This window comes from Mustela lutreola, chromosome 8, assembly GCF_030435805.1.
Source record: "Mustela lutreola isolate mMusLut2 chromosome 8, mMusLut2.pri, whole genome shotgun sequence".
In the NCBI taxonomy this organism is placed as follows: domain Eukaryota; kingdom Metazoa; phylum Chordata; class Mammalia; order Carnivora; family Mustelidae; genus Mustela; species Mustela lutreola.
Genome location: NC_081297.1, coordinates 103,403,363 through 103,418,614, shown reverse-complemented (window position 1 = coordinate 103,418,614; position 15,252 = coordinate 103,403,363). Strand labels below are relative to the sequence as shown.

General features: G+C 40.4%; 1 protein-coding gene across 4 annotated transcripts in view; it reads left to right on the top strand.

The window, feature by feature from the left end:
• Nucleotides 1–65: 65 nt before the first annotated feature.
• The window catches only part of CPM (carboxypeptidase M), a 105,654-nt gene continuing 90,467 nt past the window's right edge, over nt 66–15,252 (top strand). For 2 of the 4 annotated variants that reach the window (XM_059186284.1, XM_059186281.1), the window contains exons 1-2: nt 66–345; nt 10,218–10,296. The gene's annotated coding sequence lies outside the window, so the exon portion shown is untranslated. The remainder of the gene's footprint in view (nt 346–10,217; nt 10,297–15,252) is intronic. The other 2 variants (XM_059186286.1, XM_059186285.1) reach the window with 1 other exon arrangement.

Genomic DNA, 15,252 nt, shown 5'->3' with positions numbered 1-15,252 from the left:
GGTACCTGTTTATTGACACATGTCTGCCCCATTAAAGTGTAACTTCCACGGGGGTGAGCACTTCCTGTAGCTCACAGCCATAGAGCAGGGCCCTGTGCATAATAGGTACTCCAGACGCGTTCGGTGAAGGAGTGAGTGAAGGATTTAACCCCTCTGGGCCTATTGTTCTCATTTGGGAAATGAGGATAATAGTAGTACTCGATATTAATATATATAACAACTAGTGTCAAAATGCAGGCAGGGGTCTTAACTACCCACGGTGCCCTTTATGTTCTTCCTGCTCGGCGAGAGCGTGGCTTCAGGATGTGCAGCTGCTGACAAAGGGGACGGATAAAGCCACCTCAGGTGGGTCCTGTTATGTGCTATTTAATCGTGTTTACTGGGAAATTCACTCTGCTTTTTCAAGAAAGAGATTTAGTGGTACAGATGTCCTTACGCTCTTATTTTTGTTTTCATGGGCCAGCCACTTATCTTAATGAGATGAAAATGACTCAAAAATGTGATTGAGGAAGGAAGAGGGATAGGAGGAAATTTTCAGTTACATTTCAGAGCGCTCATTCTCATGCCGCTTACACAACTTGAGTGCGAAAATATTTTTGGAAGTCAGTATGCTCTGTTACAAAATAAGGGTATAAACAAACTGGTATCTTCCCTACAGATGGCTGTGTTCGGTTGGAAAAAAGAATAATGGAAATATTTTTGCAATAGCAAAACTAAATTTTAAACACCGATGAATAAATGTATCAAGAAATATGAGGGCCTGTATGAAGAGTCCCCTACAACTTTACTCAGAGACATAAAGAATATAAATCAAGGAAGAGATGCACTTATTTATGAATGGAATATTCATTATTATAAAGGCATCAGTTTCCAAATTAATTTGGAAATTTAGTGTGGAGTTTTCCATAGTATTTTTCTTGGACCTATTCAAAGTGATTTCAAATCTCAGCTTTTTAGACTGAACTTACGAGAGTAACCAATATAATTTAGAAAAACAGGAGAATGTGGTTAAGGAAGGACTTGTGCTGTCAATTATTTACAAAAGAATGTTATAAAGGTATATTACTTAAAGTATAATAAATAAGACTGCTAGTCATGATTCCCTAAATTTATTTCATGACCTAGTAAGAATCATGGACTACTGTTTGAAAAACATTGGTTTATAGATATCAAAAATGGGCAATTTGGTGAAATACATGTCAGCATGATCATACAGAATATATGCAGCTGTTAAATATAACATGGTAGAACTGTATATTTGCCTGGAAAGGTGTTGACCATATATAGGCAACTAAAAACTTACTAGAATTGCTCCATTTTGAAAGGACAACAACAAAAATATATGCATATACATGCAGAGGAAAAAATGTACGGACAGATAAGTGCATATATATACATATATATATGTTTTAAAGATTTTATTTATTTGACAGAGAGAGATCACAAGTAGGCAGAGGCAGGCAGAAAGAGAGAAAGGGAAGCAGGCTCCCTTCCAAGCAGAGAGCCCGCAGGACCCTGGGATCATGACCTGAGCAGAAAGCAGAGGCTTTAACCCACTGAGCCACTCAGGCACCCCATTAAGTGCCAATATATTAACAGAGGTTGTAGTCCATTTGTCTTTGGCTTAAACCTCACTTCCAATTTTTTGCTATTATAAGTAATACTATGATTACTACCTTTATGAAAAAAGACCTTTTCCAAATTTCAGATGATACCCTTGGGGTAGGTTCATAGAATTACCTTAATAAACATATTTAAAGCTACATCCCAAAATTATTTTCTAAAAGGGTTGGAGCAATTTTCATTCCTGCCCACAATGTATGAGTGACCACTTCCTTTACCCTGACTCCTATGAGATATCTCATTTTTAAAAATGAGTAAATACAAAAAAAAAAAAAATTGCTCTTCCGATAAGTTAACAGTTTTCACTATTGTTTTAGTGTCTTTCTTTTCTTTCCCATGAGGTTAAACACTTCTCCATATGTTAGTCTTTGTATTTCCTCTTTTATGTATTGTTGTAAATGCTTTCTGCCTGGACCATTTCCTTCTGAGTGATGATTACTTTGACACAACTTTTTTCACTCCTAAAGAACATATTATTATATAATCTCATATCAAAACTCAGCCTAAAAATTTCTTCTATCTAAGGTCTTATCTTATAAAGAAAAATTTTTTTAATTTTTTTTTTAAGATTTTATTTGTTTATTTGACAGAGAGAGAGCACAAGTAAGCAGAGCAGTAGGCAGAGGGAGAGAGAGAAGCAGGCTCTCTGCTCAGTGGGGAGCCAGCCTTATGTGGGGTTCGATCCCAGGACCCTGGAATCATGACCTGAGCCGAAGGCAGTTGCTTAACCAACTAAGCCACCCAGGTGCCCCGTTAATGTTTTATTTTTAAGTCAGGGAGAGAGTGAGCCCAAGCAGGGAGTTGCGGGCAGAGGGAGAAGCAGGCTCTCTGCTGAGCAAGGAGGCCCACGCAGAACTTGATCCCAGGACCCTAGGATCATGACCCAAGCTGAAAGCAGCTGCTTAACCCACTGAGCCACCCAGGTGTCCCCAAAACAATTTTTTTTAAAGATTTATTTATTTTTTTGGGAGAGACAGAGAAAGTGCAGGGGGGAGGGGCAGAGGGAAAAAAAAAGAAAGGAGTCCTAAGCAGGCTTTGAGCTGAGCACAGGGGCAAGCTAGATCTCAAGACCCTGAGAACACAACCTGAGCCTAGACCGAGAGCTGACACTTAACCAACTGTGCCATCCAGGTGCCGCTAAAATAAAGAAAATATTTAAGATATCTAAAGGAACTTATATACCCTACAAATTTATTGTAACCGTTCATTGCCAATGACATTTCTCATCTACACTTGATACTTCACGTATAATGACTTAAATTTCCTTTCCTCCCTCCTCTAAATACACCCAAGAAGAAATTTTAATTAGTATGTTAGAATATTAAGACATTTTATTTATACAGCATAAAATTATCTTTTGGACAATACTGAGTAAATAAAATTATTTAGGGAAAAAAAAATGTGTCCAACAGACCCAAAAAAATAAGCTTACTTAATAAGCTGGAACTAGATCTTGGTCTGTTTTCAGCAATCAACAGAGCTATCACAGAACTTTCGGGACAAACCTGAAGTGCCATAGGGAAGGCAGTCATTACTTTATTTTCATGAGTCAGGTATTTAATTAGGTAAAAGATCGATGTTTTTCAAACAGTGAGTGGGTTAGGAAATCAGTTAAGTGGGTCAGACTGGCTTTTTTTTTTTTTTTTTTTTTAAATGAAGTAGAATGGAGGGGCAAAGAAAAGAAAAAAAAAAGAAAAGAACATCACATGTAATAAAGGTAAATATTATTTCATGTAATGCTCAAAGTCACTATGTGAAGTTCATACCTACTGTGGGCTTTGGTCAAATGGGTTTAAAAGCACAGAACTTCAGAGAATATCCAGTGTTCTCATTAAAAAAAATTAACTAACTCGATCCTTACCCCAATAATTACTCTCCACTAACATTAGTCTTTAATAACCTATATTTGTTTTATTTTTTAAAGATTTTATTTATTCGATAATATAAGACAGAGATCACATTTATTATCACATTTATTTGATAATATAAAACAGAGATCACAAGTAGACAGAGTCAGGCAGAGAGAGAGGGAGAAGCGGGTTCCCCACTGAGAAGAGAGCCTGACGCAGAGCTTGATCCCAGGATCCCGAGATCATGACCTGAGCCAAAATCAGAGGCTTAACCCACTGAGCCACCCAGGCGCCCTTAAACTATATTTGTTTTAAAGAAGTTTTTTTCATTTACTGCTACCGTATGCGAGGCATTGTTCTAGGCACTGAGGATACAGTGGTAGTAAACTGAGATCTCTGTTCTCACAGAGATCTCACAGAATGGGAAGACAGATGATGTATGTGTTAGGTGGTTCTATAAGCACCAGGAAAGGCAGGAGGGTTAGAGAGGGCAAGTGACTCAGGTACAAACTCAGATAGGATGTTTCAAGAAGACATCATTGAGAAGGCGACATTGGAACAGAGCTCAACATTTACATTTAACTTTTTAATTAGACATTTTCAATGTTCAGTGAACATCTTAATAAATAATAGTGAACGGTAGCTGAGATTTAAGGTATATGAACTATTTAATGCCCTATTATGATGTTGAGTTTTTGTTCATTTATATTTTTAATCATTTGCTCAACAAATGTTTATTCTGTGCCCGCGGAGGCTGGGTTTTGTATTGGGCCCTGGTTATTGAACTGAGAAAAAGAGAAACTTCGTTTCTTCTCTCAGAAGTGTCCAGTCTACTGGGGTATTCAAAATTGGGAAACAGACAAGGACAATCTACATCTACAAGTAAGTAGATGTTGGGGGAGTACAGGTGGCAATTCCAACTTCCTAGGGTATCAGGGAAGGCTTCCTGGAGGAATGATGTCCCAGGGGCGGTATAAAGCATGAAATAAAATTATCTTCACTTCCAAATGTTTGGATTCACCCTCATTTAAAATGGTAGCTGAGTGGTGCCTAGGTAGCTCAGTGGGTTAAGCCGCTGCCTTTGGCTCAGGTCATGATCTCGGGGTCCCGGGATCAAGCCCAGAGTCAGGCTCTCTGCTCTCTGCTCGGCTCAGGTCATGATCTCAGGGGTCCTGGGATAGAGCACCGTGTTGGGCTCTCTGCTCAGCGGGGAGCCTGCTTCCCCCTCTCTCTCTCTGCCCACCTCTGCCTCCTTGTGATCTCTCTCTCTGTGTCAAATAAGTAAATAAAATCTTAAAATAAATAAAATAAATGGTAGCTGAGACCATCAGGGTTTCAATGGTGCTCAACGAGAAACTTACATTGCGACAGAAGGTTTTTCTAACTTCACATAGCACCAGGTTAGTCATTCCCCTCTGTTTGAAAACATACAGAAGAAGGGAAGAGAATGTTTACACACCTGTTCCCAGGAAAGGTAGATCTAGAACGATTCTCTCTCTGCCTTGTGATCATAAAGTTAGGTTTCTCCTTGTTTACTAAGAAGGGCAAAGAGCGCTCCTGCAACACTCAGAGGTGTGTTTTTATAGGTGAGCTGTTGATTCATAACCTGGAGACCGTGAATGTTGGTCCTGTAGGACGGCATTCTACAGGGTAGAGAGCTGCTGCTGAGAATCGTGCATCTTCACTTGATGTCGTAAACTGTTTGTCATCCGAGGTTAAGCTAGTTCACCAGCCTTGTGATAATGAGCCAGTGAAGACCTCGCCGAGGCTGACAGAATGAACTCAACCAGCATAAAAGCCTGTTGGTTTTCTTGGCATAAGGAAAATACCGGAAGCCTTTTTCCTCCTCGCATTGATTAGGCAAATAAAAATACAGAGGTGAGGCTAACCCACTTAATTCTAAGCACAACCCCAAACCTCATTCTGACAGAAGTGGAAGGCCAAGTGGAAAGAGGAGTCCAGTGCCCCAGATGGAGGGAACCACACACGGAAAGGGCCACAGGCCAGGGCAGGCAAGTCTGCCTCAGAAAATGAAAGTGGTTCAGACGCAGAGCTTCTGGGGGAAGATGGCAGGCTCCGGGAAGCATGAGATTTCCCTCCCAACCCAAATGTCACTTACTATGGCAATACCATCCTGAAATGGCTTTTCATAACCACCACCACCCAAGTTTTATCCAAAGCATTTTTTGCTCTCTAAAATACTATATAATATGTTACCCACTGGTCTTCTGCTCCCTCATTAGAATGTAATTAGCTCATAGAGAACAGGACTTGTGTCTACTTTGTTTGCCAACACCCCCAACTAAGAAGGGGAGACTAAAAACTGTTTGGAAGTTCAAGAAAGAGGCTTAGCAATTTTGATCTTCACTCTAGAATACATGGGTGGATTATTTGCTGACTCTCTTCCTCCTCATCCTCTACCCCCATTTAATATTTTTCAGTATTTCCCTTCAGGCTGTAAGAAGAGTCTTACCATCTCCTACCTGGAGGGTAATTCCAGGAAAACTGTCCAGTTCTGGGATTTGACTAGGAACAGAGGTCTGGGAGTTTCTGCATTTAATGTTTTTGTTTTTGATTTAATCAACTTTCCACATTGGTTCCTAGACTTATGGGAGCAAGTCTCTGACCAAATTGGCTCGGCTCAAGAAATAGAAGCAAAACGCTGGTTATCTGTCTTCTTTCCATTTCATGCTTTCAACTTCTGCTGGTTTTCTTCCACAGTCTCTTTTTGGTCCCATTTACCTACGCAAACATTAAGATGTGGCTGTTCATGTATCTTAAGTCTTTAACGTGCTTCTTGTATATATCTGATCTGACACTTCCTCGCTCATTCTTCCTTGTTCTTTTACCCCCCAATGAGTCACACCTTCCTTTTTTATTTATTTCCTTTACACAAACCAAGCAGAAGCCTCATACAGGACTGAAGCCACGTATATTTCTGATCAAAGAGGATGAGGTGGAAGGAAAGGGAAGCGAGGGAACCGACTGGAAGGCCAGGAGCTCCCTTACACAGCACATTCAGGATGTTTATGGAAAGTTCATGATTTCCTTAACTCTACCACATGTATATAAAGGTTCCAGCTGAGTTTACATGAATTTGATGAACTTCATTTTTCCATGAAGTCACACTGGCAAGAAAAATGGTCTTTAAAATCAAGTCCTTCTTTGCTAAACCTTCTGTGAATTCTGCTGCTTCCAAGCTATCATGTGCAAATGAGAGCAAAGAAAAGTCAAGATCACCATTTAGTCAGCATTTATCATTGGAGACCCTGAAACTCTCAGATGATGTTAACTTTTTCAAACAGTAGTCATACTTTACTTAATGATGGCTTGACTCACTTTCTTAAAAATGATCTTATTTATTTATCTGACAGAGAGTGATCCCAAGTAGGCAAAGAGGCAGGCAGAGGTGGGTGGAGGAAGCAGGCTTCCTGCTGGATCCCAGTACCCTGAGACCATGACCTGAGCCAATGGCAGAGGCTTACCCCACTGAGCCACCCAGGTGCCCCTTGACTCACTTTTTCTTAATGTAGCAGCCAAACTACAAATTTGCTATTGGTAACAACGGAGAAATGTTATTCAGTAGAATTCTTTCTGGGGAGAACACTGTACTTGTTTTGAAGCAATGTCTTGGTAAACTCTTTTGGGAGTGTAAAGCAAAGACTAGCAACCCAAGTAGTCATCAATGGATGAGTGGGTAAATAAAATGTAGCATGTACATAGGATGAAATATTATTCAGCCTTGAAAAGGGAAGGCAATTCTGACACATGTTATGACATGGATGAACTTTGAGGACATTGTGCTAGGTTAAATAAACCAGTCACAAAAAGATAAATACTGTATGGTTCCACTCATATAAGGTATCTAGGGTAATCATATTCACTGAGAAAGAAAGTAGAATGAAGGTGGCCAAGGGCTGGAGTGGGGGAAATGAGATATTTTTAGGGGTAAAGAGTTTCCATTTTGCAAGATGAGAAAGTTCTGGAGATTAGTTGCACCATGATGTAAATACAGTTGACACCACTGAACTGTAGACTTAAGTATGGTTATGATGGTAAATTTTATGTTACATGTATTTTACCACAACTAAAAAAATCTTGAAAACCTATTAAAAAAGACCATGAGACACAATACTGAAAATAATAGAATATTTTAAAGGTTTACTGATTTAAGTATACTTATAATGGCATTCTAACTTATACAGTTGTTTTTAAAATAAAAATATATAATACAAATTTTTAAAAGACTATATTTACATTCTTTTTCTCATAACTCTTCCTGTCCTCTTGACCACTGTTCCACAGGACTTTATTTAAGAATGGCTGGATCTATCTGTAAATCGAAATTAACAATCTGTCCTAATTTTTGCTGAGGATGATAGTTCCCAATACTGAGTTTCAGAGCCTCTACTTAAGATAAGTAGGCTGAAAAAGGATGGATTGATTGATTGATTGATTGATTTTCTATGTATTTTCTTATTGCCAACCTAGGTCCACAGTGGGCCTAGAAATCTGTGTTTTTTAAATGGTCCCAAAGTATTTATGATGGTCAGCCTGGTCTGGGTGCCACCAGACTAGAGGGGAAGCATTAAAATATTTTCATGAACAAGTAAATATTTGGGTCTAGTACTCCAAAGTGATTTTGAAGTTCTTACTGAAGTTCCAAGTTTGAATTAGAAGACTTGTCAGGAGAAACCCTTACACTAGCAAACTGTTGTAAAATTCTGTTTTCTCTTACTTGAACATCACAATTACATAAACAACTTGATTTCCCTCCCTCAGTTGTTATAGGTCCTAGCATGCTTAACCAAAACTGGGTTATTCTTTCCCTGCTGCAAGCAGGGAAAGGTAGGTTCAGAGCTTCCTGGGCTCAAGACCTATGTGGTCACTAAAGGGTCCATACTTAGAAAGCCCCAGGCTGGGCCTAATACTCTGCTGTTGCCATCTTGAGACTCTTTTTGTGTTTTAAGTTTTAATTTTAATTCCAATTAATTAACATACAGTGCTATGTTCATTTCAGGTATTGATTCAACAATTCCATGTGACACCTAGTGCTCCTCACAATGCCCTCCTTAATCCCCATCACCTGTTGTACCCATCCCCCACCCAACCTCCCCTCTAGGATCATCAGTTTGTTCTCTATAGTTAAGTCTGTTTCTGGTTTCTCTCTCTCTCTCTCCCTCTCTCTCTCTCTTTCCTTTTGTTCAGTTGTTTTGCTTCCTAAATTCCACATATGAGTAAAATCATAGCTATTTGTCTTTTTCTAACTGACTCATTTCACCTGGCATTACATTCTCTGGCTCTAGCCATGTTGTTGCAAATGACAAGATTTCATTATTTTTAGGGCTGAGCAATATTTCATTATATATATTACATCTTCTTTATCAGTCTTCAATAAATGGACACTTGGGCTGCTTGCAAATCTTGGCTATTGTAAATAAAGCCGCTATAAACAAGGGTGCATGTATCCCTTTGATTTTTATATTCTTTGAGTAAATACCCAGTAGTGTGATGGCTGGATTGCCATCTTGAAATTTTTTTTTAATTCTTAACAATTTTTTAACAAGGGGCCCCACATTTTCTTTCTTTCTTTTTTTTTTTAAGATTTTATTTATTTATTTGAAAGAGAGCATGAGCAGGGGGCGGGGCAGAGGGAGAGGCAGAAGAAGACACACACACACACACCCCTGCCCCCACTGCTGAGCAGGGAGTCCAATGTGGGACTCGATCCTGAGACTCCCGGATCATGATCTGAGCCAAAGGCAGATGCTTAACCCACTGTGCCACCAGGGCCCCACATTTTCATATTGTACTGGGCCCAAGAAATTATCTAGCTGGTCTAGAACTTGGGTTACTGATTCCAAGATGTGATGATGCTCTAGGCTCAGTTGAGAGAAGGGTTATAATGAGTAAAGAAGCCAGATTGTCCATTTTATTCAAGATTCAATGTAGCTATTTTATACAAAATTTTCATAGTGATTTTGTCATGTAGCATGGCAATAATAACCGTAGAATCCACAAATTAAAGAGAATATAGAGCACATAATAGTTATATACAAGTTCCAAACAGAAATCCTCACAAAGACGGATGTAATTTTCTCATAAATATTTACAAGCTTCAAATTGCTGGATATCAGTCACTCCATTTATCTTGGTGTTTCCTGGTGAATGAAGTCTACCCAGTGTCTACATCTTATTGAGAAAAATCTGTTAAGCTAATGCAGAAAGATGAATCAAGAATGCCAAAAAAAAAAAAAAAAGTTTCCATCCTGAGCCAAAGAATGAATCACTTGTGCATTCATATGTTATAGAAAATATGATTCTTTTTTTTCCAGTTTTACAAGGCCAACATCTATCAGAAACACTAATTCTTACGGTAACTGATTTAGATGAGGTCTCAAAAGTTGTAAAAAGGCTGTTCCTGGAAACGAACAAAGAATGTATTTGTATGTTTATCTGGGAATTCTTGCCAGAATCCATTCCAAATCAGCAAAGTAACATCTACTTTTACATTTGTGTTTCAGTGAATTTTATAAACCCTGAAGCTAACTGATTTTTGCTTGTAGCGATATAAACTGATATTAGGAGAAAAGACTGGGGATATGACAGAAATCACCATAAGTCAGCTTTCTCAAAGGCACTGATGTCCAAGGTCTGTGTTTTACTTCTTCCTATCCTTAAGTCCCCTAATAATGCTGACATATAGAAAGTACTCAGCCAACTCTCTCTTCACTCTCTCTCCAGTTATGGCCTCTCAAGGATCAAGCTCCTCCCACCAGCTAATTTTTCACCCTTATCTGTCCCTATTGGGCAGCACCCCCAGGTAGGCAAATTTTCATAGTCTCTCTGCCTCTTCCATTATAATATACTTGTTCTTGGTCTCACTTCTTCTGCTTTCCAAAGTGAAAATAATCTAATTTCTTTCTCAGAAATTAGATGTTTTGATGAATTAATGTATTAACAAGGTAGCATTCTATTCTCCTGTCTGTTTTTGGGTTTTGTTTTGTTTTATTTTTACAATAACAGTATTTCAGGACAGTGGCAATGGAGTGAGTTGAAATTATGGCTATGTAACTAGGAGTTTGAGATACCTCTGAGTCTCATAATTTAGATAACAGCCTGTGGACAGGACTGGCTCTCTGTAAGACACTTTATCATTTCTTTATTCAGTCATCAAACATGTACTAAGAACTTAGCCTGTTCCAGGACATACATCATTGAACAAGGTGATCGGGTCCCTATTCTCATGGAACTTACATTCTAGGCATGTCCCCCACATAAATCTATGAACAATAATAAGGAAATATTTGGTAATGATAACCACTATGGTGAAAATAAAGCATGGTGATGTGAAGAGAAGTGACCACCAGAACTGGGGTGGGGGCTGAGGTGAGTAGTCAAAGATGGTCTCTCTGAGGAAGTGACATTGAAGTTGAGAACTGAATGATAAGAAGGATGACATGGGGTGGTCTAGAAAAAGAACATGTCTGGCATGTGGGAAGAGCTAATGCAAAGGCACTAAGGTGAGAGGTAGCTCTATGTGTTCCAGGGTACTGTGGCTAGAGTGTAGGATTTCCAAGGGAGATGAGGGGGGAAAGGTAGGCAAGGGCCAGTTTATGTGAAGTCTTAGAGTCAGGAGGAGCCTTTGGGTTTGCTTCTAAGTGTGACTAGAAGCCACTGGAGTGTTTCAAGCAGTGGAATGACATATTCTGCTTATGTTTTGACATAACCTTCTGGCATTTGGGTTGTGACTTGACTCCAAATAACAGAGAGGGAGCAGAGAGGGCAATTAGGACAAAGATGATGCTGGCTTGGATCAGGATGGCCCCTGTAGAGGTGTCAGCAGCAAAGTCAGGATAGACTTGGAGATAGAGTCAACAGAATTTGCTGACATATTCCATATGGCCATGAGGAAAGGAAAGAGAGGAGTCAAGGATGATTCCTGGGTTTGAGTTTGAGTAGCTGAACGGATACTGGTGTCATTTTCTAAGATGGAAAAGCTGGGGAGGGTAGTTCGGTGGAACAAGTTGTAAGGAGGAGATCAAGACTCACATCTCCCAAAATATTGAGAGTCAGATGCTTATTAGACATCAAGGTAGAACTGTCATGTGAGCATTTAGCTATGTAAGTCTAGACCACGGAGGAGAGGTCAGGGATAAAAATTTAAACTTGGGAGTCATTGGCATACAGATGGAAGTCTAAACCATGGGATTGGATGAGATTAATTAACGACAGGGTAAATGGAGCAGATGAGTCAAGAACACCACCGTTTAGAGGATAAGCAGAGAAGTCAGCAAAGGAACCATTGAGAAGTGGCCTTTGGGGGTCTTTGGCAATCTTGACAGGGTAGTTTCAGAGTGCTAGGAACAGAATGAGGGGATTGAAGAAATATAGATGCATACTCCTCAAGCTTAGGCAGCACCCCACAAAGCTGTGCTGGTCCAGGAACACCTAATGTGCTTAAAAGTTTTTTCTTTTTTTCTAAACTATGTGGCACACAGAAAATATGCAACAAAAAATGCTGTGAAGTTTTCATTGCCACCTACATAGCTCGTAAATCCTGCGATGTCCTGAAAGAGCTGCCAAATAGCCAACATTAATAATTTTATGGGGTAGCTCTCCAAGACATCATGAAGGAAAAACTAATAAAAGCAATTGTAAAAAGGCTAACAAAAATAGAAAACCTGACTGGGAATAACTTACGCCTGATGAATTTCTATGTTGTAATACTAACAAAGCTACCATAAACACATGGCATTGACTTCTGTGGTTTAAGGCATTCACATTAAAATTAATCCCCAAACTAGCAAAATATTTGTCTAGAGTTGTGACAGACTTTTTTCACTTGTCACAACGTACTACCGAAATAGCATCTATTTCTTTGAAGACAACAACTATTTTTGTTGATGATACAGATGGTAAGGGGAAGGGGCTGTGATTACTGCTGAAGGAGACACAAGGATGAGTCAAAAGTAGTTCCTACCTTCAAAAAGCTGCTACCACAGCAGGGGCAGGGATAGTTAGTCTTTCAGGATTACCACTGGAAGCCAACACCTGGATATAGAAGGCCCTCGTCCTTGTCCGTTCAGGCTGTGATAACAGAAATTTCTCACAGTTCTGGAGAATGAGAAGTTAAGGATGTGGTGTCAGCAGATTTGGTGTTTGGCAAGAGCTTCCTGGTTCCAAGGCAGCCATCTTCTTGCTGTATCTGCCTATGGTGGAAGGAGCCATGGAGCATTGTGAGGTCTCTAATAAGAGCATTAACTTCACTCATGAGAGCTCCACCCTCAGGACCTAAATCCCTCCCTCATATTCTCACCTTAGACTTAGGTTTTCAACATTTGCATTTTGGGGAGGATACAAATGTATAAGCCATAATGGCACTCAAGATAATAAATGAATAAATGAGTGAATTTTAAATATAGAAAGATACATGTATCTGGTGCATAGCAGTTGCTCAATAAGTATTTGTTGAAATAGTTATTAGGCAAACAGCAAACTAGGTCAGAAAAACATAAAGCGATATAGGACTAGGACTGTCAGAAAAAATTTTTGAAAAGATTGTGACTCCTGAAATAGGCATTGAAGAGAGGTACCTGGCTGGCTCAGTCAGAAGAGCATGTGACTCTTGATCTTGGGGTTGTGAGTTTGAATCCCATGTTGAGTGTAGACATTACTTAAATAAACAAAACTTTATTTTTTTTTAAAGATTTTATTTATTTATTTGACAGAGAGAAATCACAAGTAGATGGAGAGGCAGGCAGAAAGAGAGAGAGGGAAGCAGGCTCTCCGCTGAGCAGAGAGCCTGATGCGGGACTCGATCCCAGGACTCTGAGATCATGACCTGAGCTGAAGGCAGCGGCTTAACCCACTGAGCCACCCAGGCGCCCACTTAAATAAACAAAACTTTAAAAAGAGGCTGGGGTGGGGAGCGGTGGTTAGAAATGTAAGATTTTCAACCACATAAGGAAGCCCCTTTTTTTAAAAAAAAGATATTTATTTGACAGAGCGAGATCACAGTAGGCAGAGAGGCAAGCAGAGAGAGACAGAGGGAAGCAGGCTCCCTGCAGAGCAGAGAGCCTGATGCGGGACTCGATCCCAGGATCCTGAGATCATGACCCGAGCCGAAGGCAGCGGCTCAACCCACTGAGCCACCCAGGCGCCTCATAAGGAAGCCCTTTAAAGAGGGAAAAGAAAATATATACCTGCTGAAGGAGGCTCTTCATGGCCCAGTCCCATGAACCATACTGCCTTGAGTTCCTTGCCTAACATTAAGCCAAATATTCTGTAGTGGCAATGTGTGTGAGTGTCCTGGGCTGGGTCTCAGTGACAACTTGCAGAGGAAGCCATTTTCTATGAACTAGTACCTACCTCCCCTGACTGACCTAATCATCTTGAGAAATAGCAGTTTGGATTAGGTGACCTATAATTTTTTTTTAATAGGTCACCTATAAATTTTGTAGGAAGATGCTCAGCCATCCAACTTCAGCTATCATGCAACTAGACCACAATATAATCCAGATAGCAGAGTTCAAGCCTCGTGTTCTCCTGACCCATCCATCTGTAAGCACAGAGGAGGTGTGCACAGGTAGCCACAAACGGTTTGCCTTCCTGCTTACTTTTGTGGGAAAACACAGGCCGGCATCAGAGACACCAGCAGGACTAACTGACAACATGGAACCTCGTGGAATCTTGCCCTGTCCACCCTCTTCTCAACCATTCAGAGAAGGCAAAGACCCTGGGAGGTGTGAAAGGCTATATATAGGAAAACTGGGGGAAAGTGCCTCTCTCTCTCTCTCTTTCTTTCTCTCTCACACCCCTCCCTCTTTTCAGCTGGTGTCTCCGAAGTGTCCCAGGTTTGGGTTTGGTAGAGGGGAGAGAAATGGAACCAGCTTCGTGAGTGTGGGACCTACATCATTACTCAGGATTCTTGTCTTCACCATCTTCAAATTCTTACCAGTCTTTGAATAAAGGACCTCATATCTTCATTTTGCACTGGGTCCCCCAGTCCCAGAGGTGGGTTAGCCTGCCAGCAAAATCAAGCTCAGTCCTGACTCTCCTAAGTCCTGGGCCTTACCCTGGTGCTTGTTGACCAGCTTCTGGTCAAGCTCTTTCTCCTCCCAAGGACATCCAATATCAAAACAGAGACACCTTGGACTCACTAACCCAGATCTAAGGGAAGAGCAGGAAACGGATCTCAACTGTTATATTTCTTTGAAGACTTATATTTTATCCTAAAAAAAGAAAAAAAAGATATTTGCATTCTGCTCCATAATGTATCTGTTGGATACATTTTTAAAATAAGATATCCCCCCAAATAATCTTCAAGTAAGACTGGCACTTGAAGAAGATATACCCTCTTTATCAGTTGTGTATAAAGGCCTTCTGTCACCTTCCTGCCGAGTAACTTCCCATGCTGTAGCAGTGGGGGCCACACAGTTCAAGGAGAGCCTCTGCCAAGTTCCAATTCAGCGAATACTCTTCACAGAACTCCAACTTCCTCTACGTCCCCACATGATCCTCCCCGTGGCCTTCACTGGCACATTATGTAACTCATGGTGTTGGGTTCCTTTTTTCCTGCTCTTCCTCCTTCTCCTCTTCTTATAAAGAAAGTCACCATTGCTTCCTAGAAACCAACCCTAAAAGTGCTTTCTATTTCCTCTCTCAGTCTAGAGGCACCTCACAGCCTGGTCAGTTGTCTTCTGGTTAGGTCTCCTGGCTCCCAGCAAGGCTTTGCAGTTCTGGGTTCTACTCACTTCCCAAGGTCCACCCTCTTCCC